General features: G+C 42.0%; 1 protein-coding gene and 1 long non-coding RNA gene across 29 annotated transcripts in view; one reads left to right on the top strand and one right to left on the bottom strand.

Moving 5' to 3' along the window:
• The window catches only part of LOC309606410 (neural cell adhesion molecule 1), a 309239-nt gene that overhangs the window by 180030 nt on the left and 112693 nt on the right, over positions 1 to 16516 (top strand). The window lies entirely within an intron of this gene.
• LOC309606499 lies at positions 7080 to 12538 on the bottom strand. Its single transcript, XR_014231893.1, has 2 exons — positions 12420 to 12538; positions 7080 to 11331 (listed from the first exon to the last, which is right to left on the bottom strand). It is a non-coding gene; the product is annotated as an uncharacterized lncRNA (long non-coding RNA).

The raw sequence follows: 16516 nt of genomic DNA, 5'->3' as shown, positions 1-16516 counted from the left end.
TAGTCACGCCTCCAGGCAAGGCCTGCAGCCTCTCTGCGGAAGCCTGTATGTTTCTGGTAAAACTGAACAGTCTTCCACCTGTGGGCCAGCAGAATACAGTGAGGCTATCTGCTCCCTGTCTCTAGACCCTAGAGTTCCCCTGAGGGAGGCATGAACAGCTTTGTAGGCAAGTCTCCCGCATCCTTACTTGTATATTGGACGTTTTGACCTGAAATGCAGGACTTTTTTTGCATTCATCTCATTTACAGTTCATTATGGTTAAAATTGACCCATGTTCCAGCCTATTTTGAAATTTGAGTCCGGATTATTTTCTCTAAATATTTTTAATGGATTACTTCGCCTGTAAACACCTTTTGAGTAGCCACCCTCGAGATATGTGTCTGTTATTTTATAATGTATATACAGATGTCATTAGCTAATATCTCAAGCCATAATATATACTTAAGGCAAGGTTCAACTAGTGAGTCAAATCCATATCTCAAATCATTTTGGTGATTTCACATTTTTCTATTGATTTCTGATCAGCTTTCATTAGATCATTCTTGTTTTATCTCCTATGGCTGGCATAGTACAGATGCCAGGAACAGTAGAACTGTCCTCTCTGCCATTTTCTTGTTGTTCTCTTGTGCTTTCTTCATTAGTATTATCTTCAATCCATGATTTCTTTGGGGAATCTTTTTTTTTTTTAAGCCAGCTGTCCATTTAGGGAAGATTCTGTAGTTAAAACTAGATAATGCAATCCATAAAGCCACTTAACAGAGCTCAACTAAACAGCTGTGTGTGGTAATACAGTGAAAGAGAACAAACAAATAGGAGACTATCTTCAATCATCTATTGTTATAGAAACCCTCAGACTCCTTGTATACCTTACCTGACAAGCCATCCTCTCCATTATAGACCAGGTGACAATATCACTGTCACTCAGTGCATTTAGAATATTAGCAAAGCTTAACTTTTTTTTCAAGTTTAAGAATAGACAGAAATAGTCTCAAATTGCCTTCTCACACCCTAATGAACCATTTCACACACCTCTAGGCGTGTTCTCACTGTACTTTAGTGCTCTTCTCTCTGGTGTATCAGTTGTCTCTGTAATATTTTTTCATCCACATTTTTGAATGGTATTCATTTCAGTCTTATATAAAAGTAGAAGCAAAAAAAGATAAAGATGAATTATTGGAACACTTAAAACCTCTCTCTAGGTTGACATTGATCCGTTCATCAGCCCTCTTGAGGAAGTTTTTTAACTAGATATGAATAAGCCTATTTATATTGACAACCTGCCCCTAATTTTTCCACATGGGCTAGAAGATTATCATAAAACACAGAGTTGAGTGCTTTGATTCTGGAAACCTACATGGTAATGACGACTACCACTTATTGGTCCCTACCTGGTGACAGGTGACAGGCTCAGTGCTAGGCTCTTTACAAATGCTGTTTCATTTGATTCTCACGGGAAACCCATGAGATAGGCACGTTCTTCCTGTCTTACAAATTAGGAGAGTGAGGGACAGAATGGTAAAGCAGGGGTCAGCTCTAAGCAGGCAATGAGCAGGCTTTTCCATGTTAGTGTATGTCATTAGGAAAACATCCTTGGGTGTGTCCCCTTTGTAAGTCTGTAGCCAACAACAAGATGGCTTCAAAAGGTGCAGCAGCATGCGGTTTTTTGTTTGCTGTTAATTGATATGTAATTAACATATAACATATTAGTTTCAGGTGTACAACATACTGATTCAATATATGTAGATATAAAGCATGGCTTTAAACCACTGTCTTCTCTAAGAACAGAACACTTTCCCTTTTGAAAATTGGGACATTTGCACATCTGCAGTGTCCTAGTGCCTTCCTCTTCTTTTTGCTGTAAAGCCTAAGAGCTAGATACAGGTGTGTCCACGGTTGCACACGCATCCTCCTTGAACAACCTAGGTGGAAGTTGCCGGGGCCTGGAAAAGTGCTCATGTATAGGTGGGTGCCCTCTTATTGTATCCTCACCTACCTTTGGCCTCCTCTTCTTTTCACTGTGTTTATCTTTGCTGGTTGGAGACTCATTCTGGGAAATAGCTGTTTTCTCTGTCATCTGTTACCATGCCATCACCTGCCCCAAACAGTGGTTCTCTGTTCCCCTGATGGGGGCGGGGGGGACGTAAGGTGTATAAAACTAAGCAATTCTGAATTATTTCTCTAAAGTGATATTTTAGTGATTTCCAATTTTATTATAAATTTTCAAAAAAAAAACTAAAAAAAGGAAAAATAGTACAACGAATACCTATATACCAACTACTTAAATTCAGATATTTTGCCATATTTGCTTCATCTATGTTTTGTATATGAACTATTTAAAGAGTTGCAGACATCATGACACTTAACTCCCAAATACTTCATTATTGCATCTCCTAAAAATAAGGGCGTTATCCCTAAAATAAGGTTATGCTCTGACACGACTGCTGTGCCATTTTCATACATAAGAAAATTAACACTAATTCTCTAGTATCATGTAAACACCCAGTGCAATTATCCCTCCAAACTGTACTGTATATATTTTCCCCAGAACTAGGATTTAATTGTTTCGTACATTGCATTGGGCTTTTAAATCTCAAATAGCTTTAGAGTTTTGACTTCCTGTTGTGAAGGAGGCAGGAATAAAAGATTTGGATGATTTTCAAAAAAAATATTTAAGTCCCATTTTACATGAATGATGACTTGTCAGATTAAATAGACTATTGATCTAGATCATTCTGGTGGTTTTTCACTTGGTATTAAATGGCGCCGGATATGTTAAAGTTGTAAAACATAGAAATCTCCAAAGCGTGCACATGAACCACATCTTAACAGAGGCAGTCCGTCATCTGTAAATGTACATGAGACACTTAGTACTTTGATGCTATATGTGTGAAACCATCTCATAAGCAGATAGTGCATCAAGGGTTTTGGCTCAGCACTGAGAATGGATTATAATAGATTGAAATTAAATATGATTTAAGTGACAGGAAAATGGTGCCAGCTAAGTAAATAATTGATTAATCATCCCCCAGTTAGACCTGGCAAGTTAAATTGCAAGTCTGGAATTGAATGCTTCGTAGAACTCCTCTCCACATTTCAATCCCAATAAAAATTGTATTAGAGAAGAGAGAAAAATCAGAAACCGTTCAGAGAAAGTGCATGTTCCTTGCTGTGTCTATTTACAGCATGACATCAGGTGTGTTAATTGTGCTATGGAAGTTATGGAAAGAAAATGATGATCCAGGGAATAGCTGTCACAGAAAACAACAAAAAAGAGTAAATCTGTGGTTGCTTGGAAATCAACAAATTCAGAAGGCAAATGACGGCACATCTTTCCTTTTTTGTTTTGTTCTAAGTGATGATGAGCTACGTAGGGTACCTATGATTTTGATGAATCAGCTTAGCAAGGCAGAACTGGTTACCATGGGTTCTGGTCACTAGGTGGCTCCCACTGGGCTCCTGGATGACCTTGGGTGTGTCACTTAAAGCTGCCAGTTGTCTGCGTCTCCGAGTCCTCACCTGTAAATAAAAGGCTTGGTTGGAGGACCTCCAAGGTGCCTTCCAGTTCTTCAAATCTAAGATTCTGACAACTAGAAATCTCTATTAAGTAGTGTTGTCCTGCTTTCCTTGTGAAATTATAACCGGTCTTTGTCACAATGACCCTCCAGCATTACCGTCTCCTACATGATTCCTGAATCGTCAAAGCTTGTGCTTCATTGATACTGAATGCATATGATTTTGCTACTTCTTAAAGATTAGTAGTCTTCCCCTAACACTTTATTAGCCAGAGTGTTTTAATAATCAGAATAGTCCATTCTGGGTCCATGTAGAATAAGATAAATTTTATTGTAATTAGAAAAAGATTTAAATATTTTAAAAATGGTAGAACCGCTAATACATTACAGTTACTGCTTAAAAGCTCTTAATTCAGAGTAATTCAGCAACCTAAGAGAAAAAGAGCTGACTCCCCTCATTACCCAAGGCAATGTTGTGGTGAATTTTAATTATAAAGATTGGTTCAGTATTTGTATTTTCCAGGTTGGCAGAATGTGTCCTGTATAACAGCCTTTAACATGTTTCTTAGAATTTTTAAGCTATGTTTTCTCTTCCATAAAATAGGAATAGTTCCCCTGTCAAAGAGTAGTGAGGGTGAAAAGAAATCACGTATGTAAAGTGTCTACTGCATAGCAGGTGTTGACAAATGTTAACGATCATAGACATTGTAGTATCACTGAATCCTTGGCCATTTCCTTGAGTAGAGGGTCCTCCAGCCAATGTACATGATTAAGAAAAACAAGACTTTTTACATGATGTCCATCATCTTAAATGTATCACAGCACATTTCTAACTCATAATCTAAGAAAGGCCGATACCTCCTCTTAGTTTATTATCAAAAATATGAATGCTGTCATTCAAGCTACATGAATATTCTATCTGGAAAAGATTGACACCCATTCATTAACTGTTTCAATTTTACTGGCCCCCGGAATACCAATAGCAGCTGCCTTATCTTCAAATATAAACATGTAATAACATGAACAAAGAATCCACAAAACAGACCTTTGTTATAAAACATGATGATTATTCTTTATATTTGAATCTGGGCTGGATCAAGGCATATTTTCCTAAATATAAAAACTACAAATGGAGAAAACCTAGTAAAATTCAGAAATCATGCCCATGCTAGCATCACAGTACATCACTTATAATTTTATAATGGATTATAAGTGATTTAGCATTTGTTTCTGAAATAATTACAAGAAAAAAAATCAGAATCTTCAACTCAATTTTTTTCCCTTGGAAACTTGAAATTATTCTTAACTGTCTTAATAAAAGCAACTTCAACACCGGTAAGAGTGAGAAATGTGAACATCATTATTCCATCTTCTTGGCTCTGTCCCCTGCTTTTTAATGACCTCTCCATCCGTGGTCTTCTTTGTTGCTTTGGAAACTGGAAAAAGGTTAGCTTTTGATATTTTCAACGTTTATTGATTTCAATGTTTATTGAAAGAAATGTCTCTATATTCGCTTCATGTGTATGTTAATTGAGGTCAGAAGGTGTTACCCTTGTGTGACTAGAGCACAGATTCCCTCCCAGCTCCACCCCCCACCTCTCACCTCCACCCCCTTAGGATCAGGCAGGAAATGCTAAGAACCTGTGATTGTTTAGACCCACAACCCTCTGGAGGCAGTTTCTCCCACCCCAGCTTCTGGATTCATCTGGACACAAGCAATGGCCAAGACATTGATTCTGGTGACACTCCTTTTCTGTTTGGAAAATGTCAGTGTCTTTGGTTTTAATCAAAATTGCTCATAATCTGGCTTAACGAAACCATAAAGGCCTTGGTTTACTCTGCCCCAGGTGAATGAAAATATTTGCAGTGAAAATTAGGTTATTAGTTTTATAGCCCTACCTACTAAAATCCTCTATCAAGGATATGAGAAGAGATATTAAATCTCAAGTTTTAATAAAATTATTGACATCATTGGGGAGCTTTATAACACTTGACATTTGCTTTCAGTGTTGGGGGAAGAGGGAGAGAGTAAATTGATTCGGTATTTGTTTCCTGGGTTGGAGTACAACAAGTTACTTTAAACATAAAATATGTGCACTGAGCAGAAGGGGTTGTTAGTTCTGAAAATGAACATAAATTCTAGAATAAAATGGGTAATGCAGTAATATTAATAATGTAATTCGATTGCTAAATGAAACTGTTTTATTATATTCATCATCAGATTCCTATTGCCACGCTTCAAAATTGATATAAAGTGACGTTTGGACCCAGAAAACATAGCTCATGGGTGAAAATACAGATCACTTAACGCAAGTTAACTTCTTTTCAATAGTGTGTTCTCAGTAGCACTTTCTCTGCTAGAGTTTAAAGAAAAAAAAGCCCTCAGAAAAATGTCTTGCATATGGACTTTCTTGCAGAGAATATCTATTTTCCAATGGAATTTGCTTCTGGTACTGAGACTGGGGCCAAGGGCAGGGATGGAGTTGATGGCAGTGTTTGCTGGTCACAGGCAGGTCTGGGACTGCAGAAGGCACGGTGAGGGTTTGGTGGGATGGAGGAAAGCCTGGGGTCCAGGTGCACCTCTGTTACTACTTTGGCAGCTCAGTCTGCACATCCAAGTCTGGTTTAAACTCTAGATATTCAACGCAGAAAGGTTCCCAAAATAATGCGATAAACAGTGGATCCACATCATTAGAAAAAAAAAGTGCTTGTTAAAATGTCAGCTTCCCGGCACCATTGGTCACTGACCTCTAAAGAGAACTGCTCTTTGAAAACAGGAGATCCATTTTCCTGAAGAATTATCTCAATCAACAAGATTGAGATAATTGGGCCATCAAATGGCTACCAAATTCTCTTGGAAAATGCGGGTTTCTGTCATGACCACTTGCATTTTCAGGAAAAGGCCTACAAAACTTGTACAAAGGCCAGCTGAAATACAATTTATTTTATCTACTGCTCCTAAACTGTGTGCAACAGACTGCCCGAATTCTTCTTTTGCCTTGCCTTACTGAAGATGATGCCAGCCTGTTTACCCCATCGGTGTTCTTAATGTAGATGGTAAACTGTGCAATAGATTTTAAAATGAATTTTTAATTACTTTCTGCTATTCTGAGCTCATTGCAATCAGCAGCCATCTTGCTTGAGGATAAAAACAAAACAAAACCAGCTAGCTCCTGGGAGGATCAAAGGCCTGCAAAAAAAGCTTTTGCAAATGTGGGGTACAGAAGCCCATCGTGAGTGGCAGCTGCTGGACGCCTTCCCCAAGAACAGGCCCAACTGCCAGAGGGTTCAGGAAGCTTTGAGTTTGCACTGGTAGTTCTCCTCTTCTAATGAGGTCACCTCTCAGCACAGTAGGTGGCATGACTCTGCTAATGGGAGGTTTGGAAACGCAGATTGCAATTACAGTCTTTGTTTCCAGATATGCCCCATAGTTTCCAAACAGCCCAGGGAGCTAGAAACAGGACAACTCCTCTACTAGTATATAACAGAGATGAATAGGACACATTCTGCATTGAGTAGCACCTCAGTGTCTAATGCTATTTGGCATTATCTTTTCTTAGGAGTAGATTGGGGTGGGGGTCAGGGGGTGGGATGGTATGGGAATGACACTGGCCAGGAGTGACATTTCTCTAACATTTAGAGCTCTGTCGTTTACAATTCCATGTAGTCATTATGCCAATAAAAAACCCACAGTTTAGAGGGTTTTAGTGACCTGTCCCATGGCCACCACTCTAAGCTCTATCATCTACAAAATGGAAATAATACCTGGGCTGCTGTTAGAATTTAGTGGGTGAAAATGCCTTGAAAATGGATAAATCTTCTACAGCTATAATGCCTCAAAATGATTAGTCCTAAAATACATATCTCTGTGAGTACCACACGGAGAATGGAAGCAAATACACATCTTCCCAACCCTCTTTCACTTTTCTTGCCAGCCTCGGAGAGAAGCAGCCTGAGTTAGGGACCACAGAGCCCTGGGTGTGGCCCTCTGCAGCCACAGTCTTTGCCCTCAGAAGCCCTGGATTGCAATGCCCGAGTCACCATGACAACAGGCAGTGGCTCTGCTCTTGGCTGGCCAGATCCAGAGTTTTTTTGTTGGTTTGTTTGGCTTTTGTTTTTTGAGGTTGTTTTGTTTTGTTTCAATTAACCAGAGCAGACTCCGTGTCTCATTTGGATTTGCTATTGTCTTCATTCCTGAGTATTTCTTGGATCTGAATTGTAAATCAGTAATTCTCCTTTCCCCAGATAGTTGTTCTTAGTGAGTCAGGGTGGAGTATAGAACAGCAAGCAAGATTCTGCTTGAATTCCAGCCCAAAGTTGATAAAGTGGGCATTCGTCCAAGTGAAAGCATCTGCCAGGGGTTGGTCAAGAGTTGGAGGCTCTGACCCAAAGCTTTTGTACATCTCCTTATCTCCGATTTAATTAACGCATACCTGTATGTATGTATGAGACACCGTTAGAGGTCTTTTCAAGCACCTCCCTCAATCCTTACAGCAGCTGTGGGTGGAGGGCATCACTGTCTCCTTTGAACAAATGAAGACACAACAGAGTCTCAGAAAAGGAGCTTTGTACCAACGCAAGGCTCTTTCACTATTGTGATGCTTCTCTGTCAGGTTGTACCAACAGGTCTGTGTTCACTCTGCTCAGAGGGATCACAGGCAACTGAGACCAAACGGAAGACCAAACTGTCTCACCTCCCCATCCTCCCACTTTTGGCCGAGAGCTTCAACATTCTAGCTCCTCTAAAAGAATAACGTAGTAACCAGATTGAGACATCACTTTCTGGTCTTCGAGAGCAGATCAACTATTCAGGCAGTCTAAAGGGAGAGAGCTTGTGCTCTCTCCTGACCAAGAATTCTAAATGTCATTTGGGTGCCTGGACTACTTTGCGTGGGAGTGGGTCCTCCACTGGACCCTGTGTGGGTCCTCCACTGGTCCCTGAATGGGCCCTGCCAGTATGAGGGGTCTCCCCCAGTACCAGGCTACACATCACCCCAGAAAGTTTGGCAAGGCCTATGCTATTCTGACTCATTGGGGGGAGATGGTATACTGTTGAGCAGAACAATTCAAAAAAGATTAATCTGAATGCCATATGCAAAATGAATTTTAAAGAGGAAATTGGACTCAGAGAAACCAACTAGGAAACCGTGAGAATAATCCAGGTCAGGGAGGAGGATGTCTGGTTGAGGACAGGGGCAGAGGGAATGGAAGAGAATAGACAAGTAGAAGAGGTCAGTTGAAGGAAGAATCAGAAGGACTGGCAACTGGATTGAGGAGGTAGGTCTAGAACCTGCCAGATTTTAGTACTATGTGGCTGTAACTAAAAGTCCTCCAGATATCCGCAATCTCAGTCTCCCTGTCCTCTAAGTGAAAGTGCTTTCTTTAAATATTAACAACCGAGATGAACTTATTTTTTTTTTTACATTCACTTTTTAGTGCTTCATTTAATTACTCATATTGTTACCATATTGCTTTCTGCTACTTTTCCTTGCAGATGGATTAGTTAAGCTTTGTTTTCCAGCCAGAGAACTAACTGAATTACTATTTATAATGCCGTTTCTATGGAAAATGAATTATAAATTTCAAACAGCCTTGGAAATAGAATTTTGGAATACAGAGTTGCTGACTTCTTTTATTGTGTTTTATTTGAAAAAGATATTCTGGTAGTAGATGTGGAATTGACATCTACTTTGAAGAAAGGTGAAGTTGGGAAGCATATATTTGGGAGCATTTGTCCAGAAGTCAGAATTTAAAAGACTGGGAATGATTGAAACTGGGCAGTGAGAAATAGTGAGGCACACTGCACACCATTGGTTCAGCCACTTTCGTACTGGACAGAAAAACAATACAAAGTCTGCTTCATTTAAAATGAAATATGTAAAGCCTGAATCAACTTTGCTATGGTAAAAAATATTTTTTAAAAATATGCAAGTAAATTGCTATTTTAGAAATGTCCAAGTTAAATAAATATATCTCGAGTTGTGAAAATATGAATTAAGATATCGAGAAATATAAAAGTACTTTTTGAAAAAATGGAATGAATTGCACATAGTAGTTTAAATTGATTTCAAATCAACCCACTTGGGTGCAGCAATGGTTGCATGTGTGGTCCTGTCTATATTGAAACTGAATGAGTCACTTGGCACTTCAGGGGCTATGACACCAGCCTGCTCACTTGGTATTTCCTGTTGAGAAGATCATTTATGATCCAAGTTGCTTTATTGGATTCAACTGAGCAGATCTTTATTAAGTACCTTTCATATGCCAGCACCAATCTAGGCATTGGGAGGGAGTAAGAATTGTACAGCTGTTTCCCTGCCATTAAGGAATTTGTCATTCATTTGGGGAGGCACAACCAACACACAAAAGACAATCGGAGAACACAAAAGATGCGGTATGTTCTGTTCGCCAATTGTCTGGCAGTTTTTACTGTGGGGACATCAAGAAAGAGAGAGATCTCTGTGAACTAAGCAGACTAGGAAGAGTGTATGAAGGAAGCGGGATGAGTTTGAATGGATTTAGGCTAGAGTGTCATCAGACTAGGAATCTAGGAAAAGGCTTACTGTGTGGGGAGGAAAGGATAATGGAAGATTCAGACCTGAGGTTGAGTGAAGCTGGCAGATGGAGTGTCCCTGTCAGGCAACCTGGAGGAGAAAGCCTAGATAGTTGAGGTGTGAGTAGGTTTTGAAGTCCTTGAATGCCTGGTTAAAGGATCCCATCTTAATCTAATACATAATAGAAACGGGATATGACCAACGAGACAATGTGATATTGAGCACAGAATTTTAGAAGTAGGAGCAAAGCCAGGTAGGGTGCTGGTCCTCCACTCTGGGACATTGTCAGCCACATGGATGCTCTGAGATGACAAGCTTGAGGTTAATGACTTTTTTTCAGCTTCCGGTTGGTTCTTGAACCAAAGACCTAAATCCTAAATGTACAAGGGGAATGGCCTTAGCCTGAAAATGCCAGCTGAAACCAAATTAAGAGAAATGTAGACTCCAGCCAGAAAAACTTGCAAAAGAAACATCGAAGCTGAGGCCCCCTTGTCAATTTGCAAAAGCCATGGGCCAGTCAGGCAGTTCTCCTGGGAGCTCAAGAGAGAGAAATTACAGCCAAATCTAACTGACCATCTTCATGATCCTGAAATCATTCCTTATAAGTGAAGATGTACTCTCTGCTGGGGAGGCTGAAAGTGACTAGTCAATTGGATGCGGTCAGGAGACATTCCACTGCCTGACAGATTCTGTGAATTTTTCACTTACAAGCCAGGGTGACAGTGGGTAGGAAAAGCCACAGCATTACCTGAGTGGGGCACATTTTCTGAGCCCTCACACTCAGCCCATTAGTGAATAAAGTTGAAATGATGGGTAAAGGGAATCTGTCTCTGTCATCAGCTTTCATGGAAGGCCCTTCACTCAGGAGCAAGGTTCTGCTGGAAGACCCAGGCCCGCATTAGCAGCTCTCTGCCTTCGGTTTCACTCCGCTTTGTCACTCATCAGCCGCTGTGCTCTCTTCCGCTCCCCCAGGGTACAGTGAGTGCGCAGCTAGATCCCATGGGTCCACCAGCCCAGAGCCTTACCAGGCTCAGCAGCTGACTTGGGAAAGATGGAAAGCGGATGTTGAGAGGCCACCATAGCACATAAGGATCCTCAGCAGGGCCACAGGTGCAGGGAGTGGGAGGTGAGAGGGTGGAGGAGACACGCTGGCTATTTGATCTCCTCTAACTCTGGGCAAAATACTCCTGCAACGTGCTGCCTTCCGTTCCAGTAGAGGCTACACGTGAGAACTGGATCATCTGAGTGCAGACGTGAAGTGCGTTCTAAAGAAAGATAAGACATGGTTGGAAGCAGCCAAAGTTTAAGAATCTTTCAAATGAGCTATGGGAAGACATCCCACACTTGTGTCTGGAGACAGCATAATTGCTGTCTGAGCTTCAGGCTCTGACCTTAGGCCTCACTCTTTGACACAGCCTATGTGTGGGGTGACAGGCCCTGCCTTTCGAACAAAATCCAAGTGTAAAGGCTGCAGAAATCTTGATGTGGTCTGGCTGCACTTCCACCGTGCTGCATTTGTGAGTTTCTGCCTCTGGCATCATGGTTTACATTTTTTTGAACAAATGGAAACTACAGCTGGCGCACATCCCTTTGGCATCTTCTCTTCCCCAAGCCAACATGTGAAACAAGTCAGTGTAATATTTCTAAAAATATTCATATAATACTAAAAAATGCATATTTCTTTTCTTTTTTTTGAATTTTATTATTTTTTTATGCAGCAGGTTCTTATTAGTTATCTACCTTATACGTATTAGTGTATATATTTCAATCCCAATCTCCCAGTTCATCCACCACCACCCCCCCCCACCTTCCCCACCCCCCACCCCCTGCCCTGGCGTCCACACGTTTGTTCTCTACATCTGTGTCTCTATTCCTGCCCTGCAAACTGGTTCATCTGTACCATTTTTCTAGACTCCACACATATGCATTAATATATGTTATTTGTTTCTAACATTTTCTCTTTTTGAGCACTTGGCTGTGGCAGGCAAACCTTACATGCTTTTGCTCTTTATGGATCAGGACCATCGTAACCAAGTTCATTTTGCTTTTGCTCCTGTTCTCTGTGAGGTTGGAGCTCAGTTATAGGAACATGGAGCATTTGTAAAGTATTTAGTCATTCAACCATCAAAACTCTATTGGACACCATTGCTACTAGGTATTGAGCATAAGAAAATTTAAAAAATTTTGGTCCCTCCCTTAAAGAACTTACAACATAGCAAGGAAGCAGGCAAGTAAACATAATTGATGCATAGTGTGGCATATCCTATATAGAAACCGTAATGTTCAGTAGGAGCTTGGAAGAGAGTTTTAAGGGTCTGGAAGGACTTTGTTGAAGAACGTGGATTTGCAGTACCTGTAGGAGTTCATGAGGACGACTATAATGAAGAAAGTTGTTCCTTCCAGGAGAGGAAGCGTGTACAGAGACAGTGGTGAGTGAAGCAGCACGGTGGGCTGGAGGGCACTGGAAGCACCTCAGTAAGCCTAGGGTGGGAGCATGTGTCAGGAGGGACTCGGGACACAGGCAGAATGAACCCATCTAGGTCTTTATGTCTCATTTCTGGAGATTTTGCTTGGTTATCCCATTAGCTGGGATAGCAAGCCATCAAAGTGTTACAAAGTGTTAAGGAAGGAAGTGACATCATCATATCTGTGCTTTATAAAGATGATGCTGATATAAGGGAAGAATGAATTGTAGAGGGTCAAACCAGATGCAAGGAAACCAGCTCGACCCAATTGCTGGTATCCAGGTGAAATCTGTAAGTGTCTAAACTACAACAGTATAGTGATTTAGAGGAAAGGGTGGATGGAAGAGGTGTTGAGGGAGAAAGGACAGAATGTAGTTACTGGGAGAGAGAGAGAGAGTGTGTGTGTGTGTGTGTGTGTGTGTGTGTGTGTGTGTGTGTAGTCGGTGTGATGGAGAAGATATTTCCCAAGATTCTGGCTTGGTCATCTGCGTCGATGGTGACAACATTAAGAGTAAGAGTTAAAGAGTAGGTTTGGGAAAGATAATGAGTTGAGTTTGGTTAGAGGTGGACTTTGAGGTGGAAATTTAAAGTGGAGAGTTGTGCATCTGAATCTGGGGCTAAGAAGAAAGGCCTGGGCTAGGTGTGTAAATCTGAGAGTGTGTCTCATGTGTATGGGCAGCAGTGAGGGTAATGGTGGGGGAGATCACAGGGGGCACTGGACAAGCACAGGCTTATCATTGGATCTGGGTTTGAGTCCTGGCTCTTACCCCGTGCTAGCCATATGACTTTGGGAAAGTCATTTAACCACATTGAGCCCTGTTTTTCTCATGTTTAATGGAGATACAAGGATCTACCTTAAAGCATTATTCGGTTATTTATTCAGTCGTTAATTCAACGAGTATGTATGTACCTAGGTATGTATTTATTTATTTTAAATTTATTTATTTATTTATTTTTGGCTGCGTTGGGTCTTCGTTGCTGCGCGCGGGCTTTCTCTAGTTGCAGCGAGCGGAGGCTGCTCTTCGTTTCCGTGTGTGGGCCTCTCATTGCGGTGGCTTTTCCTGTTGCAGAGCACAGGCTCCAGGGCACACGGGCTTCAGTAGCTGTGGCACACGGGCTCAGCCGTTGTGGCTCACGGGCTCTAGAGCACAGGCTCAGTAGTGGCCCACGGGACTAGCTGCTCGGCGGCATGCGGGATCTTCCCGGACCAGGGCTTGAACCCGTGTCCCCTGCATTGGCAGGCAGATTCTTAACCACTGCACCACCAGGGAAGCCCTCAATGAATATTTACTGAGGTCCCACTCTGTGCATGGACTTGGGACACAAATGTAAAGAAAATAGTCATGGTCCACGCTCCAAGTTAACTTTCAGTCTTTTGTAGGGAGCAAACATGAAACAAATAATTGCCAGAACAATTATTGTTAGGGTAAATGCTGAGAAGAATTGCACAAGAGAATGAGTTTATGACACCTGGTATAATAGAGTAGCACAGAGTGGGTCCTGAGACAGTACCAGCAGGAATAGTAACACTTGTGATACTTTTCATGGAGTCATGGAGTGATGTGAATAGATTCTAGTTTCCAGTGGATTGAGTAACAAATGAGATGTGAGAAACTGGCAGTAATGAACAAAGATTATTCAAAAGTTTGGCTGCTAAGAGGGCTATATAGAGAAGTGGTGACTGAGGAAAAGTTGTGGGGTTTTCAAGATGGAAGACTTGAGCATGTTGAACTGCTGAGGGGAAGGAACTGGCAAAGAGGAGGAAGTTATAGGAAATAGGGACAGAGGTCTCTCAGGAGACAGGCAGATGTAAAGAAATGTACCTTCTCTGACTAGCAGAAGAAGCATGGTAAGAGGATTAAATGAGATAACACATTACAAAATGCATGGCACAGTGGATGGCACATGGTGGGTGCTTTAAAAATTGTGTTGATTAAGGCTGTGAGCATGTACACACACACACACATGCTTACACATACACCTGTACATCTAGCCACACATCTGCTTATATACATACGTGTATCTACCCACACACAGTGTTCAATGTTGTAATTGTGAGGATTAAAGGAGGGAAGTTGACGTTCATGCCTGGAGGCCTCACTTTCTTTGTGGAGAAGGAGGCAAGGAATCTGCTGAGAGATGGGGCAGAATTGTAGGTCTTGAGGAAACCATGATGGGTTAAACTGGCTAGTGCAGGAATGAAAAAAAGAAGAAAGTTGACCTGGAGAAGGATTGCTGAATGATGCTGAGGGACCACTGAAGATTGGAGTGGAGAATCACGTATTAGGGACAGTGAGGGCTGGGGAGTTTCCTCCAGCAAGCCCCATGTACCTCAGTACTGCATCATTTCAACCTGTGCACTGTGGTGTAACAAAACGCAGATGAGAGAATGAAGGATGCCAGCAGGGCAGTAAGTGAGGTGTTGGACGACAGGGTCTGACGGAACAGGAAAAAAACAAGTGGAGCCAAGCGGAACCCAGAGTAGGTGACATTTGGTGGCTCGTCAAGATCAAAGAGTTGAGTTTAGGGGGTTTTGAGGGTGTAGAGGAACTGGAAGAATAGAAAACGGTCCTTGGAGAGTTGTGTATTGGCATTTCAATTATCAAAAGAAGAGTGGTCTTAGAATGTGACCGAGATAAGGAGATGCTGAAGGAGAATGCCAGTGGTGGTCATGAGAAGTTGAGAACCTAGAGGCTGGTCCTCCGCCCACACTCAGGAACTGAAACTTCTTTCTCCAAGAGCACCGTGATCTTTGATTGCCAAATTAAAGTCCTCTCCTCCAGTCTCAAGTCCTTGACTTCTCCTAGCACTCTTTACTGTTGGCCACCTCCTTCCTCGTACTCTCCCCTCACTGGACGTCTGGTAAATGTACTGTTCTGGTCCTTCTCCCCTTCTCATCCCTCCACTGGCTTCTCCTCTCAGCTCTCAGCTTGCTGGTAGAGACCTTCTCTGAAGACTCTTCTGAGCTGTGCCCACATTCACCGTCAGAGTCTCTCCCTAGCCAAGTGTCCATGAAGACTGGTGGAGGGAAAGAGAAGAGGCAGGAAGATGAGGTATGAAACTGGCTCTGAAGTTGGAGCAACTGACACATGGGCCTGAAACAGGGAAGTGGCAGTAGGAAAAGAAAGAAGAGATGGAAGTGGAAGGCATTTTAGAGTTTATGATGAAAGTCAACAGGACAACTGGGAAAAAGAAGTATGTGAGGGAGATGGAAGCAGAAGGATAAAAGATGATGAAACGTTGAGGCTTCCTGAGAGGACGATGTTGCCAGAAAGGGAACATGGGAGAGGATGCGTTTTGTGTGGAGCACGCTGAGTTTGCTGAGTTTAAGGTGCCAGCTGCCCATTCAGGTGAGATGCACAAAACACAGATGGACCTTGGAAAAGGTGCTTTAAAGAAAGAAAGAGGCAAGTACTAGAAATACATATTTGAGAGTTAATCACAATTAGTTGTGTCTATGACACACTGTAGGAGAGGAAGATCATGCCAACTGACAGCACGTGGGAAGAGAGGAGGGCAGAGTCGAGAACTTCGGGGACACCTGTGTTGAAGGGGTGGGAGGAAAAAGGCCCCCAGAAAGAGAGGTTTGTCACGAAGTGGGCAGGAGAAAACACAGACAGTGGAAGGAATAGAGAAAACAGTATCTTGAGGTCTAGGGAAGACTTTTTAGAGAGAAAACACTACAATGTTCATGGCTTGTTGGAAGGAGAAAATATGGAAGAGAGAGCGAGAATGCCAGCAAAGAACTGCTTGTTGGATTAAGCAGGGATCGGAGAATGGCAGAGCCTTGCATCCTTATTCCTCCAAGAACAAGAGAAGATGAAGAGAAAGAGGAATACATGGGCAAAGAAGGCAGTGTTGAGGTGGAGGAACATGGCAGTCTGGTGGTCCTCTGTGTTCTTGATAAGAGAGAAGCAGTCATCACCAGAGAGAGCAGGAGGAAGGCTTGGGGTAGATGCTACAGGGAGCGCGAAAGCAGATCAGT

The sequence above is a fragment of the Balaenoptera borealis genome, assembly GCF_965194805.1.
Source record: "Balaenoptera borealis genome assembly, chromosome: 11".
Lineage (NCBI taxonomy): Eukaryota > Metazoa > Chordata > Mammalia > Artiodactyla > Balaenopteridae > Balaenoptera > Balaenoptera borealis.
Note: the sequence above shows the minus strand (reverse complement) of the source record. Positions and strands in the feature narration are given on the sequence as shown.